The 23421-nt window shown below is 38.8% G+C and overlaps 1 protein-coding gene across 9 annotated transcripts in view; it reads left to right on the top strand.

Annotated features, from left to right (window-relative positions):
- Positions 1-686: 686 nt before the first annotated feature.
- The window catches only part of ZNF438 (zinc finger protein 438), a 51911-nt gene continuing 29176 nt past the window's right edge, over positions 687-23421 (top strand). For 5 of the 9 annotated variants that reach the window (XM_088064587.1, XM_014248805.2, XM_088064550.1 and 2 more), the window contains exons 1-3: positions 687-754; positions 2896-2977; positions 3471-3524. The gene's annotated coding sequence lies outside the window, so the exon portion shown is untranslated. Of the gene's footprint in view, positions 755-1287; positions 1327-1357; positions 1493-2895; positions 2978-3470; positions 3525-23421 lie in introns of those variants that run through there. The other 4 variants (XM_088064559.1, XM_088064554.1, XM_088064566.1 and 1 more) reach the window with 4 other exon arrangements.

Raw genomic sequence — 23421 nt, 5'->3', positions numbered from 1 at the left:
GAGACCGGCCCCTACCACACTCCAACCTCCTTTTAGGTAGCTCTAAAGAGCAATAAGATCCTCCCTGTTCCTCCTTTTCTCCAGACTAAACACCCCTAGCTCTCCCAGCTGCTCCTCATCAGATTTGTCGTTCAGATGCTTCACCAGCTTTGCTGCCTTTCCCTGGACATGCTCCAGTACCTCAATGTCTGTTTTAAAATGAGGGCCTCAAACCCAGTACTTAAGACACGGCCTCACCACTACTGACTACAGAAGCACAACCACTGTCCTCATCCTGCTGGCCACACTATTGCCGATATAGGCCTGGATGCCGCTGGCCTTCAAGTCGGCTCATGTTCAGCCATCTGCGCTCCTTCTGACCCAGTGCTTTCAAGTCCCTTACGCTTATTTTCCAGCACAATTCCTGTACTTTTCAGATTCCTTTTTTTTTTGACCTGCCCCTCGAAACCCCCATCCCACCGCCTGACAACCATCAGTTTCGGGGACCGGCTGGGAGCGCAGCTCCCCCCGTGACCACGGGAGGGTTGGGACGGCCTGGAGGGAAGGCCTCACTCAGCACAGAGGTGCCCGAGCCCGGCGCCCCACATCCTCGGAGCAGCACCGCAGAAGCCCGGCCGTACAACAATCCCCTGCCCCACCGCCCCTTTCCCTCCGGCAGCCCCCGCCCGCCGGCGGCCCCGCCCCTGCGCCTTCCCGCGGGGGTGACGCCGCGGCCCCGCGCCGCGGAGGCGGGACCCGGGCACGGCGGGCGTTCGTAAGTTCCTCCCCCCCGCGGCGGTGGGGCCGCGGCCCGGGCGGGGGGCGGGCGGCGCCGGGGCGCGGCTGCCCCGCTCTCTCTCCCCGCCTGCGGAACCGGCTGGCGGCGCCGGGCCGGGGAGCAGGAGGCGGAGGGGTGGCGGCTCCCGGCGGGGCGGGCGCCTCCTCTGGCCCTGACAGTGTGAGCTCGAGGGGTTCCTGGCTGGGCGCTGCGGCCGGAGCTCCGCGCCTGCGGGGCCTTTCGTTCTCGTGTGTGTCACGGCACAGCTGGTCCCGCGGCTCGGCCGAGGCGCCGGGCAGCGCGGAGGGGTCCGCAGCGTCCCCCGGGCCGCCGAGGTGTGTGCGGGGCCCGCCCGGCCCCCGCCGCGGAGCCCGGGAACGGCGGTGCGGGGCCTGCGGCGCTCGGCCGGGGGCACCGTGTGAACTCAGAGCCAGCACGGGCATCCGAGCCCCGGGCCGGGGCTGTCACAGCGAGGCCCGGGGTATCATCCCCCGAGTGCGGAAACTGCGAGAGGGCGTCACTGCCGTTGCCGCTTCTGATGTTATAATAAAGACCTGCGGAAAGGCCGCGTATGACCTACAAGTTCCTACAAGTCACGACGGTTGCTTGTGCAGCTCACGCTTTTTTCCGTGGTGGCCGCAGAGCGTGACCTCTGTGAGGGGTGGCAGCGGGTGCCTCCAGGTTCTGTGGCGCTGGGCCGTGGCAGCGTTTGGCTCCTGTGCGGCCCCTGCCAGCGTGAGTCAGAGCTGTGCGCCGAGCTCTTGACTCCGAGACCTGAGAGCTGTTTCATAACCTTGCTGCTGCTTCCATAAAAGTACAAATGCGGTGCGCAGTGCTCTCGGGCTCCTTACGCTTTGGAAGGAACTGACAGCCAAAGGGGTTTTGTCCTGTGGTTGCAGGAATGGATGCAGTAAATGGGTCTAGTGTTTGTGTGTAACTTATTGAGGCTTGTTGGCTTATGAATCCATTAGATCTTTCAATAATCGCTTCAGGAACATAGAACTTTTAATAATCGCATCAGGAACATGTCCCAGTTCCAAGTGATCAGATGTATCTGGCATAGATAATACAAGGATGTAGAAGGAGGGAAGCATTTTAAACCGCGTAAGAGAGTTTTCAAAAGACTGTGCAAATGTCTGCAGATTTGAAACAATATGAATGATTGTCTTGTTTCAATTTGTTTTTCCCAAAAGTCATGCTCTATTGAAAGATTTACCTAGTTCTGTGCCTAAATGAAGATTGATGTGGTATGTCTTGTGCTCAATTCCTTTCTTCTCCAAGTTAACTTTTATTGAAGCATTTTAATGTGTATTAAAGTCTCAGTCAACAGCCTAGGCCTTAAATGCTGTATAGTTTAGCTAATTATAGTCTTGAATTTTCTTGTCCTGATATATTTGAACCTGTAATAGGCCATTAAAAGTGGTCTTTCATGTTATTATTTCTTAATAAAAAGGGAAGAGGAGGATAACATAGGGTAAATGCACAGCTCCCTTGGATTACAGTAGTTTATGTGCAGTTTTTTTTTTTCCCCCATGGAACTATTTAGCAATCAAAGTACTGAGCTGTTGTTCTTCTGTTTGTTTTTTTAATAACCTGATTGTAGCTAGTCATTTTTAGTAGTAGTTTAAGTCAATCTTTTTCAAAGTTATTTTTATGTGAAGCAAAATACATGAGGGATGAGTGCATATTTTTTCTGCTTCAGTAGCTAGAAGAATGGGATTTTTTCCAACTTGGAGGTTGTCAAAAGACAGAAAGGAAGAGGTAGAAAAAAGTATATGACAAGTCATATGTTTAAAATATTTTTTGTAATGATCTAATGTTTTTACTATTTAATTACAAAGATATTCTTGGGTAATAACTGGAGGATCAGAAGAAAACTAGCACTATGCAAATGCTTTTAGCTTTTGGGCAGGCTGTTAAATAAATAGATCATGTGCTAGCTGAAGTTGCAATTGAAGTGTTTTTCAAAGCATCTAATGAAGAAAATACTAGTTTCTTATGTTTCCTGCATCTCATTTGTGAGTGAGAATATCAGAACTAGCAATGATGGGAAGAGCATTGATGAGATATTTCTGACTTTCTCACATGAAGCCTTAGAAATTTATAGTGATTGTCACACATATGTTTTTGATGTACAGGTTCAAGGATTATGTTGTGCTAGGTGGGAGGAGTGTTCTTCATCAGTGACTTCAACTGTTTCAAGCATTTTTATGTGCTCAGGTAAAACATTTATAGAAGTGGTTTAATGTTTTAAATGTCTGTATGAAACTGGTGATGGTTTTATGTATTTATTTGCACCTAAGGAGGTAGATGGTCAGGTCAAAGTGATATAGCCAAATGTTGAATGTAGAACTTGGATTGGAAGCTGACTGGAAATACTACTGCAGTTGCAATTAAAGAAACTTTGGAGTTTTAAAAATGCATGGGAAAATCAGAAATATAAGAACTTTTATCAGTTATTTTAGCAATATTTATTCTGATATTTTTTAGTGTTATCTCTAGTCTAAAGTCTTGTTAATGTACAGTATGCCTCAGAGGAGATGCTGTTGTATTGTGGGTACACATGTTTTAGTAGAATTTTTGTTTATTTACCGCTTCCTAAAATGTTTATCTCTTCCATTAAATGCAGTTTTCTGTCCTTCGCTAACTATATTTCCTAAGATATTGGAACTTTCTTTTTTTTTTTGTTTGTTTTTTTATTTCTTTGAAATAGGAATTAAGGTGGATGAAATGTTTCATTGATCATAGCAGGAGCAGGACATATAAGGTGGGTATGTTGAAAGATTACAGTTAATATCTTTGCAGAGTATTTTAAATTTTGATTCTGTGTCCATCTGAACACAAAGACAGTTTTTGCCTCTGTGTTTGACTTGCTATTTACATGCTCATTTAAAATTCTTTAAGGTCATTGAGGGTGTACTCCATTGGGCTTGTACCAGTGAAACTAATTGTTTTCATAATTTCTATAAAAGATATTAGTTGTTCAGTGGTATTTTTAAAAATCCCCCCTGCCGCCGCTGAGACTGCATCTGCCCAGCCGCGGTCCAGAGAGCAGGGGAGTTAATACAGCAAGGACTAGGGATACAAGGAGACTCTGTTCTGGTGGGATGAAGCCCCAGCTTTAATCAGAAGATGTCCAGGGCAGGAAAAGAGAGAGAATCATGTTCCGCGCTGCTTTTTGAACCGAGGGGAAGGGGGTAGGGAAGGAAGGGTACAACCAATAGGGAAGAATCAAATGGGAGGGATGACCGGGAAGGAACTAAAACTAACATCTTACAGATCAGAGGGAGAGCCCCAGGAATATACCGTGTATCTTAATACAATGCAACAGGTCAGCAGCAGGCAAGTGTGTTTTGATTCTTATCCTTATTTGCAGTCAAGAGAAGACATTGGCCTTATTTGCTAGGACTTAATACTTCATGTTGGCACTGTAATTCACTTGCAGAGGTCCAGAACATGTTTTTACTTAAAAGTATTTTTTAAAAGGAATTTAAAACATGACCATATCATTTTACAATACTAACATTGGCAAATAAGAGAAACAGTGCTGCTTGAATAATAATTGAACCCTTTCTCAGGGAGCATATTTGCATGTTGTTATCAAAGTTAAATGAATTACAGACTTCCTTGCAATGTAATCACCATTAAGTTATATGACAGTAATCTTTATTTTTTATTTTTTAATTTCAAAAATAAATTGTTTTGGTTTTTTTTTTTTTAATTTCATTCTTTCTTGTGCTGATGTAACAAAGAGATTCTTACTGCCAGCTTAAAATGGCATTTGGAGAATGCTGTTGTCTTTGTACTGTATTTGCTGTATCACTGTTGGTCTTGTCATTTCATGAAACTGCAGAACAAATGGGTAGAAACCATCCTATTCAAATATCACAGTGTGATATTTGCTAATTAAATAATCTTTGACTTACTGTATTATAGTACTGTATGTGCTTATATTGGTTTGTTCCTAATTGGCTGATCAAACATAGTGGCAGTAGTATTCAAGCATGACTTTCTTAAAGGACTGTTTTCATGGGTATTTATAGTGTAATTGAATGTTGTAGGAAATGTTAGTGTGGTTTGTGTAGCAATACATATTGTAATCTTATAACTCTTCCACTTAATATCAAGAACATAATGAAGACACCATAAACCTAACTGTGGTAGAACTGTACTGTGCATTGAACAAGGATGCAAAAGGATAAAAAAGTTATCTTTGCTTTGTCACTTCAGTCTTTTACCATTTTAGGAAAGAATGTTTTTCTCACCTAAACTGTGAGCTGTTCTTTTTCTCTTTGGTTCTTTTCTTGCATCTTTTTGAAGGCCATACAGTACTGAAAGCCTTGCTTGAAGGGAGGCTGGCTGGTGTCCTAAACACTAGAAGAGGTTTAGTACTGAGCTGTCAGTACACCTTGAATTGTTGCACAAAAGGAAAAGAAAGAATGCAATCAGTAGCTCAGTATATCTTTCAGAATTGTAATGCATTGTGGTCATTTCGTTTGTGGCTAAACTTTTATTTTTTGCAGAGTGGTGAGATTTTTTTTTTTCATGGAATCTTATAAAGAGTAAAATTATGGAGTATTGAATCATAAACATGCTTTTTTATTTTTAAGTGTGGCTTTTAGAGGCTGGTGTAGGATGTTAATTTCTGTATATGCATCATGTTTCATTCTGTGGCTTAGCAGTTTATTGTTTTTCAGAAAGTCTAAACCCAGGATTGTTGGTTTAGAAAAAGTGTCGTGGTTAAAGCCAAGAAGAGGTCATACGGTGAGCTTCAGAGCTGGACTGTCTCAGCTCTGCTGAAGAGCCTCTGTTGCAGCAAGTCACTGGGGAGACAGGAGTATTCTTGTGGCTCACTTAGATATTTGCCAGGAGGAGCAGGCGCTAAAAAGATGGAAAAGTGTCTTGGAAAATTTGTTTGATAGGTAAAGAAGTCGTGGGGAAAAGAAACTACTTCTGGCAGACTTACTAGGATCTATCAATGAAATTGGTTTGGAACATTAGGTTAGTTGTAAGTTACAGCTCCTCGGAAAATTTTTGCTGTTAAAGTGTGGGTGGCAGAGCAGTCAGAGCTATGTTTCCATAATCAGTCTTTTTCATGAAGCCCTATGTTACCAGTAGCTGAATGCTGAAATGTCTGTAGGAGTGATTTAATTGTATTACATGACCCCAAAGGAGAAACCAAACCAAAAAAACCCTCAAAGGTGCATTATTCAGTCCTTAAGGACAATTGCAAGCGACTGTATCCCTTCTTCAAAGGATCTTTCTCTTGGGCCAACACTATGAAAATGGTGTATGGTGACAAACTAAAGCTTAGACTGATGTCGTTGTTATACCTATGCTTCTTTGCCGCTTCACTTTTCTTATATGCATGTTTGTGGTTATTTGGGATGAACTGTAGAAAATAGGGATTTTACAAAAATTTGATTTTTATAGTTTTGAGCACACTTCAGTCTTCTGCTGAATGACATAGAACTTAATTGTGGTGTATTTTTTGGGCCATGACTGTTTGGATTCCCTCAGAGAGACTTCAGTCTGCTGATTGTGAGGGTGTGTAATCTCAGATTTATATCAGTCTGTCCTTTCAAAGACTGCTACATACACCAAGACACGAAGTTCTGACAGTTTTTTCTCTTTCTTAGCTCAATCAAACCAGAACTGCTGGTGAGGAAATAAGGTACATCCATGTTTTTAGGAAGCAGGTCAGTAGAGTTGAACTACCCAACATTGGTCTCTGCTAATTATGTGCAGTGTCCTAAAGATAAAACTATATGAACCCCCAAAATACTGTTAGAGAATTAAAAAGGATCAGTCTCTAGAAACCTGCATAATCCAGTTGTGTAAGTGTAGTACTCTGTGTGTGATGATTCAAATGCTTGGAAGTTACCAGCCTGCCAGTAAAATAATATGGATGTTCAGTGGGTTGTGTTGCTTTTGTCATCAACAGATTTTGAGGCTTTACTGAAGCAGGAAAACAAATTAGTATTGGATTTAGAAACAAGGAACTGTTGTATATTACAGGACTCAAATGGAGACCACCCAAATTCCTTCAGCTGGTTTTTGTTATTTTCACAAATAGTTTGTTCTTTTAGTAGAATGCTTAAGAACAGATAGTTGGGTCAATGATTCTATTATGTTTTTCCTAAACAACAATATTAAGCAAACTTTACAATATTGTTCATCATTGAGAAAAAAAAAAAGACTTATAGATTCCCTTGGTTTTTTTTAGCTTCTAAAGAAAAATAGTGATAGGCTGTTGTGATTTCAGATCTTCAAATTATAAATGTAATGCACTGAGTTTTTGGAAACTTTTTTCTAGTTTTGGCCCTTACAAGGGCCAATACAGTATCTATTATATTCTATGGTATTTAGTAAGTTAATTCAGAGATATTATCTATTTTCCATAGTTCTGGTAGAATAGGTAGTATGCAGAATATTCTTGTCCTCCATATAATATGAGTTATCTTTTTTATTACAGTCTTAATTTTTCAAAGGGCAGGTCTGCTGTGTTTTTACTGACTCATTTTTGTGCCAAAGCATGCTTGGTGCCTCATTGAAGACCTAAAAGCAAAAAGTCCTGGGCATTTACCTTTGTTTAGTGTGTGTTTGTGTTCTCCTGTAAACCAGTGATTTTCTTTCTGGGAAGGTACCCTGACTGGCAAATGACAAAGATTTGCAGACTGTAATGGGTGAGATACAAAGAAGAAATTATGCTGAAGGACAAAAAAAGCAAACCTGGCCTCAAATGATGTCTTGACATGTTACTAATGCCACATACTCAAAGTAGGGAACTGCGTGTTAAAAATATTGTTTCTTCTCTTAGCTTCTGATACCTGTGTTGATACTTGCAATCAAAATAAATGAAATGTGATGGAGTATGAAATGCTGTGGTAAAAATCAGTATCTTACTGTCATACAGCATGCCATCGCAGTGGATGTGGTGCTGAATGCCTCTAAAAAGGATGTAGAGAAGAAGGGAATCAGGGAAGAGTCTGGAAGAGGAATCTGTGGGGATGGAAATTTGCTTTTATAAAGAGAAATTGGAAAACAAAAGAGATTTTGTAGCCTTTGAAAGGCTGTGAATATGGAGGAGTATAACAAAAATACACAGAATGATGAATTGTTTGAGAGAAGTAACTTAAAAACTTTTGTTTTGTTGGTTCATGCTATAAGAGTAAGGGGACATTCTGTGAAATTAGGGTGGCAAAGTGAGAAAGGAAACTTGAGAAAGGATGTATTTCTTAATAAACTGGTAAGACTGAGCTCTGCAGTCTAGGGATAATTTTAATTTAGAAATATTCTAATATAAATTGGGTAAGTTAGAGTTCAAGAATATTTAAACAGGCTAAAGTTATCTTTTCTCCTGAAAGAATATAATCCCTCATCTTTTTGTCACATGCAAATTTATTTTTTCCATCGTGATTTTTTAATAAAGCTCATCTAAAAACCATGTGTTGATAGTGTGAGTAAAGAAAGTAAGTCTATCCCTAGGTTGTTTATGGGAGAAAGAGTTACAGCATCTCACTAATTTGTTTGCTCTCTTTCCCTGTATTGCGTTATATCTAGGTGACTGACCCACTAGCTGTTATGTCTAGTTCCCTTGGTAGGATGCACTGATTTACTTTGTTTCTCTTGTAAATGTGGATATTGGAGACGAGGTTTTGGTGGCTAACATCAGCATCCTCATGAAATTGGAAAGAATTTACATAGGCCAGTTGTTTTTGTGACTCATGAGACACTGTTCTGCTTTGATTTTTCTATTGCCTGGGCTCATGCATAAAGTTGGTGTTCCTGCAGTAATTTAATTCGAGTCAGTACACAAGTTTGTTCTGTATCTAGAGTGATGGAATATTTTGGGAGGATGAAATGAGCTAACGCTGGCCTTCTGTGTCACCCTGCCAACTCCCAGCAAGTATGTAAAAAGTCATAAAAATAGCAGTGGGGGTATCTTAATTAAATGAGCATGCTTGTCGCTCTGCCAGTCTTTTCTCTTGGCATGGTTCAAGTCCTAGAAACTGTTTGCTTTCAGTCTCTATCAAACTCAAATATAAAACTCCATGATAAAAGCATCAGAAGCAGTGTTCAGCAAGAAAAGACTACAGAATCGGCTTTTTCTCATTCCCACTTAAATGTCCTTTTCTCTCCGTTTAGTGCAGGCTGCAGTTTTTACTTTTGGTGTGTTTAGCAGCAGATTGAGTTAAATTTGTTGTATTTGGCTCTAGAGCAGCAAAGAGCAGATGTCAGGGAGGTGCCGTGACGGGAATAAAAAAATTCAGAAGGCTTGTGGGAATTTAGGGTTGAGAGGGAAGTCTTCCTCCTATTTTTTTCCATGCTAGAATCCATATTATAACATTTAGAGCTGGCATTCAGTTCAAAACTTGCCGTGCTGCAAGGGTTGATGCATTGACGCAGACATTCTTTCCCACAGCTCAAATTGTGGAAACAGAGTTTATTTATAAAATAAAACATGCCTGTGAAATTATAATTGATACCTTAATTATGGAGAACTTGCCTGAAAGATGGTAACTTAGCAATCTGTGGGACATTTTCCTGGCTTGGAATAGCCACGATTTATACTGAAATATTTTCTCTGTGTGAATCCTAGAAATGGAATTCCCCTATCTAACTGAGAAGTACTTTGCCAAGGATGATAAGTCTAAAATAATAGTGAACTTTTAAACAATTAGGAGTAAAACATCTGAAAAGTAAGCTTTGCTATTTGTATTGTCACTATTTGAAAAATAGGCATTTAAAAGCCACCACTGCATGTTGCCAGTCTTTACATAGTCAGGTGGGTCCCAGATATCTGTGGGATTCTGGAGAGTTTCTTGATTTGGATTACTTCTTTTCACTTTTGTAAATGAACACAATGCTCCTAAAGTCAGTGGTGGCTTCTTTTTTCTTTAAATCTTACCTTATTAAATGTTATTTCTCAAACCACCTGGTGTAGTTTGTTAGTTAGCAGCCTGATTGCTTGTTTGTTTCTCTTTTTTCCTCACATCTTGGTTTTTCATTCATCATCTACTTGTACTACAAGCATATATATTGCCACAGTATAGTTTAAAGAAATATAAATACCATGTAATTTACATTGTAATTACATTTACATTATTTTTGATTGCAGGTTGCTGTATTTAAAAATTGTGCAAATTCTCTGTTGTTGTTGTATGTGTAGAATAATGTACTTGATAATTTCTGGAGAATTCTTTTTTTTCTGTGATGAAAAGGTTTTATTTACACAGTGATCTGGAGGGGAGGACAGTAATAAATCTACTTTTCCTTGAGATGGTACTCACTGATCTTGTATTAGTGTTTTAGTAAACCCCATTGACTCCTGCTTTGGGTTTTCTATTCTGGTAGTGAAGCTGGACTCTTGCCTAGCTTTGGTAGTAGCTCTTATCATTTTCTGGGGAGATGGGATTTGAAATGAAAGGAATGCATGTTATTGTGCATTTAGTAAGGATATGAAGTCTGATTTTTTTTTTAAAAAAAAGCAGTTAGTGTAGTGGGGTCACTTGACAGAAGCATCCTATGTGTAAGGTATATAACGTACATGCACTGTTCTCCTGTGCAAAATCCTGAGTGGAGTGTGCTGCTGTTCAGGTTTGAGAACAAATCTTCCCATGTCCTTTGCTGATGAACAATGTCAGTGCACTGCTAAAAGAACACAGGACTAACTTGCCTGTTGGCTGTAACATGTTGAGTTCCTTGGTTAGACAGCTAATTTCAGTGACTTGAAAGTGATAGGCCTGGAGATAATTGTGGACAGAGCTGCTCCAAGAAGATTGAGTGAAGCCTTTTGGATTTCTTAAATGATAAGGAAGCCAGGTTTGATCAACAGCTGCTGGGAGGGTTATTCAGACACTGAGTTAATGTAGTCCAGTGCAGGATTTTTCACCTCTAACCAGTTTAGAGCATGTTCTGCCTAAGGTGAGTTTGTATGTACGCAGTTTTGGCGAATTTGATTAGCATCATTTATGCTTGCCCTGAACTTAATTTCTTACAGGTATTTTTCACCTGGCTGTCAAATTTCTTTGTTGTGTCAGAAAGACTTTGTGAGCACATAAAAAAAGTTAGAAAAATGATTATGTTGTGGATTCTGTAATTTAAAGAATGTGTTCTAGCTGATTTAAGTAATTAAGTATCAAGTGTACTTGATAAGATTTTGCTTCAAAAGAAGCACAAAACTGTAGAGTTCATTTAGGCTAGATCAAGATTGTACCTATTTTATTTTTTTTTAAAATGATTTCATGCAAGAGTCAAACCTACATTTATGTATGAGCTTTGAAGATACTGTGAGGGGAGCTGGTCTGGGGTGTTATTAAGGTATAACTGATCTAACTCACTGCAAAAGTTTTGAAACCTTTTTGAACCTTTTTGAATGCTTTTTTTGCATTTAAAAATCTTCAAATATTTGGTATAAAATATTGCTGTTCATTGGAAAGTGAAATTTCTGTTCAGTTTTAAAAGAAAGCTTTGTTCGTGTTCAAGATTAAAGCAGACCAAGCTCTTACTTTTCTTTTTCAATTTTAAAATTATTCTACACTCTCAAAAGTGCAGATATCTCTGAAAGATTTAGCTGATCAGCTTTTGAGAAGCATAAAAATTCCTTAGATTAAGAATAATGCTAACAAAATTGGTGGAAACTCCTGAATATAGAACTGTTTTGTTCTGGATATGTCTCTTCCTTTTCCAGGGAGCTGTTCATATCGGAAAAGCAAAATAATAAAAAACTATAAAATCTTGGCTATACAAGTTGTGGAATAATGGGTTTTAATTTGACCATCATCAAAAATACAAGTCAAGGAAAAGTAATAATGTATTGATGGTAATATCTAAGAGTTTGTAAAGCATATTCTCCCTAGAAAACAAAAAGTAAAAAAGTAATTTGTAAAGTGTACTGTGCCTATAGATGATTGCAAGGGAAATAGGACAGGCTAAATATCCTGAGTCTTATTTAACCCTGAGGGATTTCAGTGATGAGAGACATGATTAAATTGAGCATGTGAGCCTTTCTTCATCAAAGTGGAATTATGTTTTAAAGTGTTTGCTATTCAATAATGGAAACAATTTATTTGAATTGTTTCTTCATAACATTTCAAACATGACACACTAGAAAGACCAGTTTCAAAATATTTATTAATAATTTCAAAATTAATAGATAAACCTAAGAATTCATAGATGTTAGTAATGGTTGAGAGAGAATAGCCGTGCTTTCCTAACAAAGGTTATACGGAGAATATTCTTCAGGTTTTCTTTACTGGCCTCTCTCTCTCCAAGACTTGTGTATCAATGGTTTAGCGACCTGATAGTTTCAGTCTTTGGCAATTATCTTTAGAAAGCTGCTCTGGATTGGGAGAAAGTGTTTAATGTGTATACTTGCAGTGAGAAAGGCACTGGGTGGGAATATTAACTCGTGTTAGGTTGACTGATTGTAGATGTCCCCGAAAGAGGTTTTAAATTTCTATTGAAATCTAGTAATATTACAAATAACTGTGTTTAGAAGCATAGTAATTTTCAAGACTAGTATCTTTGGAATTCGCTTTTTCATTATAGTGGTTTCACAGGCCCAAAATATGACATTTTTTACTTTAAGGTTTTTAAAGTTTATTACATTTCTTTCTAGAAATAAGATGAATGCCAGTAATCTCCCAATTAAAGAGCATTACTTGTAATGGTACACTAGAATCATGGAATATCCTGAGTTGGAAGGGATCCACAAGGATCACTGAGTTCAACTCCTAAAAGTTTTCAGATACAAATTCTACAGAGGTTTCGCAAAGAGCAGATGTGGCCAGGTTGAAGATGTTGATTAGCAGAGGAATTCTATGCAGTGCCCACTGTTGTGAGCCACAGTGCTGCTTCGGGGTGCAGCAGATGAGTCAGTTACAAATTCATGTGTTGAAAGGAATACTCAGTTTCTGATGTGCTGCCTACACTTGGGAGGTACAGGGAACCCTTCCCATGGCTGTTGCAACCCATTCATTTGCACAGTAATAGCCCTTGTAGCCAGCTCCTGGCTTCTGACAGACTTCAGTCAGTTCACTTGGCTGAAAAGAGGCTGAGGTTTTAAGCACATTGAACTGAAAAAAACCATATAGTATCACTGGGAGTATTTTTGCTTCACATGTACAAGTCCTTTGAAAACAGAATATCTTGTAACTATATTGAAATATTTTTCTGACTGATGAACCAACGGTGTTGTTGTGCTGTGGATAGATTTGTGTTGCATTTATAACTGTTGAAAAACCAATGGCTCATCCACTATTCAGTTTTTTTGGCTAACATCTTGTATGAATATTGCACTGCTGAATCTTTAATCTGCTGTGGAGACAGACAAATTTAAAAGAAGTATCTTTAATCTTTGAAGAACGTGTATTGACTGGGAAAGCTAATTCAGTTTATTTTTGCAAATCACCAACCCTTAGAAGTGGAATTAAGTTCAGTGCAGGAGAAAATGGAACTTTCCCTTTGTCTCCCAGAGTGAGGTCATGGTGCTTGTGTCTTTTTAGTCTCCATCTCAGTAAAATAATAGAAAATATAATTATTTTGTGTTTCAGTTTTATCTCCTGAAGAGTGGGAGTTATGGTTACTTGTACAGGCTGTAATGTCAGGAATTACTTCTTGTCCTTGTTGCTTCTTTACTGCACTGTCTCTGCCCTATTTGCATGCCTGTGTTTGAAATTCTCATGTGCTGCTTTTGTATTTTTTTTTGCCCCTTGATTTTATTTATTTAGAGATTCCACTGAGCAGGTAGCTGAATTAGACTTTAGCCATACAAGAATTGGTTGTGCATGTGGCTTTAGTGATGACAAAATCCCACCAACCTTAGATGTGAAGGCAAGGAATAGAAAACAAAACAGAATCTAACAGAAAAGATGAGAAAATGAAGACTTTGGTAGTAAAGGAAAGTAGAGGGGAGTGCCTAAGTCACAAGGTTGGAAGAAAAACTAAAGTGATACGCTGGTTTTGGCACTGCAATGAGTGATGATGCTGTTCTGATTTGTAATTTTAAGAACAGCTAAGGAAGTGTGCTGCTTAAATAAGATAATCCACTGATTCTTATTTTTAATTGTAAAAGTATCTTTTAATCTCATTTTTCAGTAGAGCAGATATACACTAGGACTCATTTTAGGAGAGCTTGTTTTTGTTTAATGAGGATATATTAATGGTAATTTTAATCAATAAATTAATAAAAATACTAGTGCTTCATTGCTTTATTGCTCAAATCTTGTCTGACTGGGGTTGTGTGCAGCATTAGGTCTTGGTGGATTTAAAGGAATGCTGTTTTCCTTAGTGAGGAGCTTAGGAAAAGATCTTGTCTTGCTAAAATGGGTCCCAGTTCTGTGTGAAAGACAGGCATGTGATCACTGTTCACTTTCCAATATCACACTTGAAGGCTTTCTAACTAGACTGAACTACAGTCAGGTCACTCAAATTCCACCATGTCCCTAGAGAATAGAAATTGTTTCACCAGCAGATACATGGAGTACTTTGAGCCCATTATGCTTAGTTATAGGGTTTATTTCAGAATTTGGGAGATTAATTTTTATGGAATAGGTAACTGAGAGAGTTAGCATTCTTGCTTGAATAATACCCTAGGTGTTTTGGACAGAGATTTTTCCATGACTAAATAAGAACAAGATATTTGACCATCTTGTAGAGGAAGCACTGTTTGGTCAGCATAAATTTAAAAGTAAAAGTCCAGAAGAGACAACTGACTGTTCTTGTGTGGTGGTTGCAACATTTTCATGTTTCTTCTGGGCTTTAATTATACTGCATATACATGGCAAGAAAAAAGACCAGGGTTTTTGTTCTTTTCATGGAGGTGTAGCTTTATCACATCATTGGGAATTTATAGCCTGGTGGTATATAGTGTTTTTTCCATTCCTGCATTTTGCAATTGGTTTGTACAGCCTTATAGTCTGGCAGCCGAGAGCTCACTTTTTCATGATTTTTTTTTGGCATGAAAGGGTTACTGTTCACATTTCCTGTGTAATTCCTTCTGATCTTGCTGGGCTGTAATTACTTTCTTGATGTTAAACATTCCCAGGCTCCTATAACCTTCTAGCTTGCTTGCACTGGCCAAGTTTGTCCCAGGTGATCATGTGGGCGAACCTCCTGTTTTTAAGGATAAAAATCTCTCCTTCCTGTGTAAGATAGGCTACATATTCATTCCTTTGCTGTGCAATCCCAAGAGAAATCTTTTAAAAAATAATAAGGTAGCACATCACTCTTTTAGAGTCGGACTTAGCAGCCAAAATACATGGCAAATCAAGTATGTGGGTTTAGAATCTGCTGAATCTTGGTTGAATGACTGTGAGTTCACACTGAAGATTATTTTTTCTTAATACATTTGGAAAATAGGTTATGATATAAAAAAGACAGATTTTGACTGTAGCTTCTTACTTTTGACCATATAATTGGCAAATCCTTTTAAGCTTGTTTGAATATAGAACTATTTGGCTGAGCCTTCAGGATTCTTTTTTCTTTTGAATTCTTTGCAGTAGCTGCATATCTTTAAAAAGAAAAGGAAAAAAAAAGAAAAAAGCCAGAATCAGAATCTTACTCAGTTCTTCTTTCCTACATAGTTCAGTTATCCTGTGTTTCTTCTGATTTTCAATTTTGGTATATAAACAGTAAACCCAAGCTATGATTTTGTTTTTAAATAGAAGTGACTGTATACTACGGAAAAATGTTGACTTCAGAGGTGTGGGAACTGAAGTGTTCAGTTCTGCAAAGGCACCAAAAGGTTTTCTGTGCTGCTTTTCAGCTTTAATGTGGAGGAGACACCTGTAAGAATGTGAGTGAAGTTTGTTTTCCATGACCTTTATTCTGTTTTCTCACGTTGCCAAAAAAGATGAAAGGTTGTGATGGCAGGGTTTTTTTAGGGTGTGAGGAGTTATAATGTGCTGATGCATTGGCACTGGTGAGTGTTGGGTTAGTCTGGATTTTTTTGTTTTTTGTTTTTTTTTTTTTTTCTTTTTCTGACAATGTCAGAGAAAGTGGTTGGAGGTTCTGTGCTCTATTGGTTCAAGAAGTAGTCTGAATTTTGATACTTCAGTTAAGAGCAATCTCATTATTTTATTATATCTTATTATCTGTTATAGGTAACTTTTTTTCTCATAATCCTAGTCTTACTAATTTGTGCATTGAATTGGCTCCTTTGTGAAATTCTCAGGCTACAAGTAATTATATTTTGTTTAGCTGTATCATTGTACTTGCAACACAGATACTCAGAAGCCTACCCAGTAACTGACTGACTGAAGTCTTGTGAATGTGTAACTGTGAGCTCAGTGGGATTATATGATTATACCTGTAAGAAAATTATTTGTAGGTAATAAATTGTATCAGTTTCAGCCCTTTTCTTAGTTTAATTCTCATGTACTCCAATGCCTGTGCTTTACTATATAAATAGAAATTAAAACAATTGGCGTGTGTGTTGTTGACTGTGTTGTTGTGCTAGTGAATGATAGGAAGAATGTATTTTAATGAAAATGTCTTTAATCTTTTCAGGAAGTCCTGAATTTGATGTCGTATTTATAATTGGAATGCAGTCAGTATGATGCCCAGCTCTTAATTGCATACTCCATCATGTAACTGGGAACATGGCTGTCTGATCTGTCTATTTTTGTTGTTGAACTCAGATGTTCTTATGGGGTATTATTCAACACAGAGAAATCCAGTCCTGGGATAAAGTATTTATATAGTAGTTATGTGAAAAAAACCCGTGAAGCAGTTAGTGAGTGTAACTGGACAGAAAAAGATGCTGCTTGTAATTTCCAATTACACTGTCATTTTATTGTGGCCTGCTTCTCATCTTCAGATACCTGAAATTTGTTAGGAAACTTCATATGAAGAGGATTTACCTTTGCATAGGTGCTTGGGTATGTGTTAAACATGTTTCAAGCATGATAGGCTTCCCATGCAGCAGAGTAATACTTTGGTTAAAGTTTTTTTTTTTTCTAAAACAGCTCATGTTTGACTATATACTATGAAAACACTGATGAATTTAGAGTTAGTTGAGAGGCAAACTCTCCTGAAACCTGTTTTCCATCTAGTAGGATATATAGTTCATCTTGCCATTCTCTTTACCTGTTTAATTTTGCTTCTGCTTAGATGAAGACAGAGAATTACTCGCTATTTTGTAATTAAAGGTAACCTGTTTTGAATTTATTTTGTAAAATACTTAAAATGTAACCAACCAGACTCTCCATTGTTAATTTCACCTTTGTAGTGGAAAGTACCCTGAGTGGCAATGAATTTTCTTCCATGAAAAATTTGTGGTTTCAAAGTCTGTGTGAATTGCCCCTTGCTTATTGGATAGAAGTCATGTTATGGGATGTAAGCTGGTTCTGTTTATCCTCTGTGTGTGTGTATGTTGATTTTTGAGTGATTTTACTTAAAACTCATGTGGACTTAGATATCTGTAATGTACTAGAGGCAAGGTGATGCATATAACTGTGATGCCGGGAAGAATTGGACCTAACCTTAGGTGTGTTTACTGCAGAGAAAGAAACTCTTTGGATTTAACAAGCTACTATAGAAATAAGGAATCATTTGAATTAGGGGAGCTTTTAAGCTTTCAGACAATATAGTCAACTGTATTTTTATATTCAGGGTTGTACAAGTTCTCTCTTAGGGAGGCCATGTAAATTGCTGTTGTGACAAAACGCATAAATGTGTCTAGGATTTGATAATAATTAATTCATTTTAACTATCTAAGGAAAGATTAAGTGCCTCAGTTTGAAACTGGCTATAAAAAGTATAATATAAACAAAGTTAACACACATTCGGTGTAATAGCACATTTGGTAGAACTGAAACCGCTTTGTTTTCCAAGTGCAGTGATTTCTCACTTTCAGTGTTCACAAGCTGTTTAGTCACAGAGCGCCTCTTTACTAGATTTTTAAGGGCAGGTTTTATCTCCATGGCTTCTTGCCTTTGTATGATAGAGTCTTAAGTGCTGCTATAATGTTGATGAATTAGGTTGTTTGCTGTAGGTGCACAGAAAGAATCATAGAATATCCTGAGTTGGAAGGACCCACAAGGATCATCAAAGTCCAGCCCCTGGGCATTCACAGGCAGGCCCAAGAGTCACACCATGTTCCTGAGCGCACTGTCCGAACACTTCTTGAACTCTATCAGGCTTGGTGCTGTGACAACTTCCAGGAGATCAATGTCTTCCCTCACAAAGAAGCTGTAGACTGGAATGAGGTCTCCCCTCAGTAACCTCTAGACCAAGTGACCTCAGCCACTTCTCTTATGGCTTCCCCTCAAGGCCCTTCACCATTTTGGTGGCTCTCCTTTTTACACTTTCTTGTAGCTTTATATTTTATATTGCGCTCAGACCTGCACACAGGCCTCAAGGAGGGGCTGCGTCCCTGCAGCGCAGAGCGGGACAATCCCTTCCCTTACCTGGCTGGCGATGCTGTGCCTGATGCACCCCGGGCAGGCCCTGCAGAGAGATCTCACCAAAATCAGAGGTCTGGGCACTCGCCAGCCACATCAAGTTCAACAAGGCAAAGTGCTGGATTTTGCCCCTGGGATGGGGCAACCCTGGATGTAGAGACTGGGCAATGAGAGGCTGGAGAGCAGTGGCACAGGAAGGGACCTGGGGGTCCTGCTCCATGGCAAGTTGCACATGAGCCAGCAGTGCCCTGGCAGCCAGGAGGGCCAGCCCTGTCCTGGGGGCATCCGGCACAGCCGGGCAAGGGAGGGGATTGTCCTGCTCTGCTCTGAGCTGGGACAGCCTCACCTCGAGTGCTGGGGCACTTCTGGGTGCCACAGTGTAAGAAAGATACAAAACTGTTAGAAAGCATGAAAAGGAGGGGCACAAAGATGGTGAAGGGCCTTGAGGGGAAGCCGTGTGAGGAGCGGCTGAGATCACTTGGTCTGTTCAGCCTGGGGAAGAGGAGACTGAGGGGAGACCTCACTGCAGTCTTGTGAGGGGAAGAGGAGGGACAGGCACTGATCTCTTTCTGGTGCCCAGTGACAGGACATGAGGGAGTGGCCTGAAGAGGTGTCAGAGGAGGTTTAGGGTGGGTGTCAGGAAAAGGTTTTTCACCCAGAGGGTGGTTGGTCACTGGGCCAGGCTCCCCAGGGAAGTGGTGACAGCACCAAGCCTGGAATTCAGGAAGTGTTTGGACAATGCTCTCATGCACACGGTGTGACTTGGGGATGGTGCTGTGCAGGGCCAGGAGTTGGACTCTGATCCTTGTGGGTCCCTTACAACTCAGGATATTCTGTGATTCTGTATTTTTAAGGCTTTTTAATTTTAGATGAACAGTCATGAAAACAGAGAACCTTACAAGGTATTTAGCAATTTGAAAGATGTTAGGAAACAGAATACACTGTATTCTTATTACACGTGTTTTTCCTGTATAGAAAGATTTCTGTTCTTGTCATTTGCTCTTATGCTCAAAGTAATTTAATGTTTTGTCATCTTCTAAATGTATTACATATTGCATAAATTTTTTACTTATTAGAAGCTTCTTCTAAAATTCCTATCCAAAACTTCACATTTCAGAAACTTAAGCTCAATTCTTCCATCTCTATAAAATGAATTTGGCTTCCAGTCTGTGAGTTTTCATGATAATTAAATACCATAGGTGTTACAGCTATTGCAGTCAACAGTTTGAAAAATACTTGCAAATTAAATATTTATATAGCCAGAAATACTGAAAAAAATATTTGCTTCTTTATCTCTTTGAAGATAACTGTCATCAATGGAAGTACTTTTTTTTTTTAGATTCTTCTCCGTGGACAGTGAAGGGACTCACATAGGACTGTGAAGGGAGCTCTTCGTCACTGTAATTTTGTGTTTCATTTTTAAGGTTAATTCAGTTCTAACTTGTAGCATGATCATTGACATTTACATGGTATGGGCCATGGGGCCTGCTTGCAGCAGGTGAATTGACACAGATCAGAAACAGCTTAGAACAAAAGCACAAAATGTCTTTGGCGGTTATCACCATTATTTTTAATCTTCCCTTGTCCCTTCCAGTGCCCTAAAAAGAAGTAGTTGAGCTCAATGAATGAATGTTTGATACAGAGGATGATGCAGATTGTTGGCATGCACCCAGTACACATCTCAAAACCACAAAGTTTACAGCACAGATCTTGCATTGTTTCATTATTACTAGTGAAAGGTGAATGACTTTGAAGAACAGAAGTGGATGTGGTCGAAATAATAGGCAGGGTTTTCTGCTTTGCTGCAAGGGAAGCATGATTTTTGTTTTTACAGAAATATGTTTGGTAGTGTTCTTTCCATATTAAAACCCTTATCTAAATCTTAAAGGATACTGTGTTTTTTGTCCAGGCTTGTGTATTTTGCTATTTAGTGCAAGTTTTTGAGATAAAGCAAAATGATAGATTAAAAAAAACAGATCTCAGCTGTGTAAAGATAATTATATCAGACTGAAATAATTTGTATGTTAAAACATGTTTAATGAGTGTTCACTAGAGAACCTCTCTAAAAGTGAAATGTCACAGCAAAACCTTACAGACTTTTCTGTGGTCTTATATATTAAATGTTCTGTTACCTGCTTGAACAGTTCTCACCATTCAGAAGACAAGTAGTGTAGCACTTTGCCAGTGTTTTTTATCTGAAAAAAAATATATTGGAGACTTTTTATCAATGTAATTCAGATTCTAGAAAGATTAATAGTTTCTTAAAAGTCATTCAGTATTCAGTAAAGAAAAATTATGAGAATTCAGCCTCTTGCATGTATTGGGAGCTTGTGCTGATAGATCACTTGGCCACTAATCAATTTCTGAAGCTTTGAAAAGATATCTTTATATCTATCTGACAGTTTTCAAACAAATGAAAACCACTCTGTTGTCTTCTGTACAGGCTTTTCTTTCTGAGGCATGTAGAATAAATAGAGCAGGTGTGTTAGAAGCTGTGATCTAATTTTGCAGGTTGGGAGCCAAGAACAAATTCTGCATGCACATATCTCCAACTTTAATCTTTAAAAGAAGAACAGACTTAAAATACAAAGAGTACTTGAGCATAAAAATGTGACTTGCTTGACACCTACTTGTTCATTTAGTTACTCCAAGAACAATTCTTCTCTTAGGAAACATGATTTGTTTGGTTGAAACAAGGTAAGGAAGGGAGTGGAGCAATACAGTTTTAAAGAATGGGGAGCTGATGATGGCAAGCACTGTATGGCTTGGAGACAGGCGATTAAGGAGGTAAAGTTATTAATAAAAATCTGTGGGCAGTAGAGTACAATGGAATTCTTTAAATATAGAGGATGTTCTTGAAGGGTACAAAAGCTTAGTAATGATAGAAGTCCAATACTGGGCAAGGATGATAAATTTCTGCTGTGCAGAGAAAGGCATAAATATTCAATAAATATTTTGTTCTGTATTCAGAAAGAGGCTAGATGATGCTTTTGCATCACACCACCTCCATCATTAGTGATGGCAAGAATGTATTATCACTGTACCAGCAACTATTAATGTTAAATGTTTTTAAATCTGCTGCACTGACACCTACAGATACTAAAAAAGAAAAAAAGCTTTAGAAGCTCTATGAATTATTCATTTTGAGTTTTAACAAGTCATGGAACAGTGGAGAAATTTTAGAAGGCTGGAGGTGAAGGGGAACTAATGTGCCCAATTTTAGAAGGTATAATAAGTGCACCTTGAAAAGGCTGATAGTAGTATGCTGTCAGTGAGGATTTAAAGGAGAATTGCATAATTAATGCTGATGAGAATGGGCAAGTCAGACCTACATTGTACTGCTGCATGGGGTTACTCCTTTCTGTAAACTGATATTAGGCTGACTGTCCTGTAGTTCATCAGATCGTTTTCCTTGCCTTTCTTGAAGATGGCTATGTGCCATTTTCCAGGCTTTGGGAATCTCCCTTGATGCTGTGACTTTTAAAAGATGATAGAGTGCATCCTTGCGGTGGCACTGATCAGCTTTCTGAGCACTAGTGAATGTATCCTTCTGATCCTGTGGATTTGTACAATTGCATCTTCATGTACTGTTGGTTACATTACATCAGTGCCTCAGCCTCTTCCATGGCTTCTTTTACCTTCTCTGCCAAGCATTAGGCCCACTTTTTCTTTAGCCTTTTTTTTGTGACCTTTGCTTTTCTTAACTTTCTATGTGCATGCTTGAGCAGTGTCTTAAATAATTAGAACTCTGCTGTAATCTACCGACACTGAGCATGACTAGCAAAATTTGGATTCAGACATAAAGTAGGAATTAGTGCTGCTATTAAAAAAAATAGATGTTTGTTTATTTAATTGCCCTAAGTGAGCAGAACTTCAGTGTTAGAATTTGAAGGCCTGACATGACCCAAGCAGTGTAGGTGTCCCACAGAATGTTTTTTATGGTAAATTAATGAAAAGGTACTGTGTATCAAACCAAAAAAACCCAGTTACTTTAAAAGCTTGGCCATGCTTAATTGTTTGCTTCTTGAAGTACTAATTCAGTTTGGTCTTGCTTAGTTTGAGATTTAACTGAATGCATTTGGAATACAAATATCCGTAGGAACAGAAGACAAAGCTGGAGGCCCATAGAGAAAGAATGTTCCCAGGGTTAGCATAGACTGCACACCACAGCTGGTTGCTGGACAGCATCCAGGAATAATTTTGACATGTTTATTTCACATTTTTTCTCCGTGAACATGTTTTAAGAACACTTCATTAAAAATGTCCAATAGTCTTTGAAGCTCTGTGCCTTTAACATTTTTCTAACAACAAACAGGGTGGTGGATACAAAAATGAAAATTATTTTGGCAAGCACTATTTGCACAATGAGAACAACACAAGCTAAGTGGGTGAAGGCAGTAAACTAGGACAGGTTGGATTTTGATTTATTCTTTTTTGTACTTTTAAATACAAAACGTGTGAAAGTTTTTTTAGTAATTATGGTTCATCAGTAACATAGTGCTGATAGACAATAATAGACTGAAAGAAAGAGAATAATTTAAATAAATCATAGAATATGTTGTCCTGTATATTTTCTAGGAATGGTGTACCAGTTTGAACAGCAGCTGATATTTTACATGCTTCTTGATGCTAGTCAATAAAGCGTGTCACCAAAACTAGCTACGCCTGTGGAATATTTGTGTCTATTTAAATTCTACTATTTGTATTAAAAAATGTATTTATACTAGATTGACTAGAAAGTACACTGTTATGTTCTGATTGTTCTTAAAATAAATGACACATTAGTCTCTTCAGCCCAGCAGTAGCTTTTTCAGTTGGGTTAGAGCTCTGGGAGCTCCCAACCAGGGAATTGGGACATTCCATGCAGGAAAATCCATCAAAGTGGTGACAGTCGTTTCCCAGAAAATGAGAGGGATGTGACCGAGCAAAGAATGCGGGCAAACAGCTGAACTTCTCTGCTGGGGTCTGTATGAATTAGTCTGGGCACAGCAGCAACAGGGAGGGCAGATGCTGCCTCTGCTGTCTGTGCTCAGCTCTCAGCTGGGCTGTCACTTCCCTGGCTGCAGCTCTCATGGGTTCCAGAGCTGTAGTTCACATCTTCAGCTGTGGATGTTGAACTGCCCTTAATTATGAAAGATAATTTTGAGTGCATTGGTTGCGTGCTGGGAATTCTTTTTATCTACAAGTATAACATTTAAGCAATATTCTTTAACACTTAAGGCACCCACTATGACAGAACTTAGATAAAATGTGACC

The sequence above is a fragment of the Pseudopodoces humilis genome, chromosome 1, assembly GCF_049639895.1.
Source record: "Pseudopodoces humilis isolate 2021_Gansu_Grassland_sample_001 chromosome 1, ASM4963989v1, whole genome shotgun sequence".
NCBI classification, from domain to species: domain Eukaryota; kingdom Metazoa; phylum Chordata; class Aves; order Passeriformes; family Paridae; genus Pseudopodoces; species Pseudopodoces humilis.
Note: the sequence above shows the minus strand (reverse complement) of the source record. Positions and strands in the feature narration are given on the sequence as shown.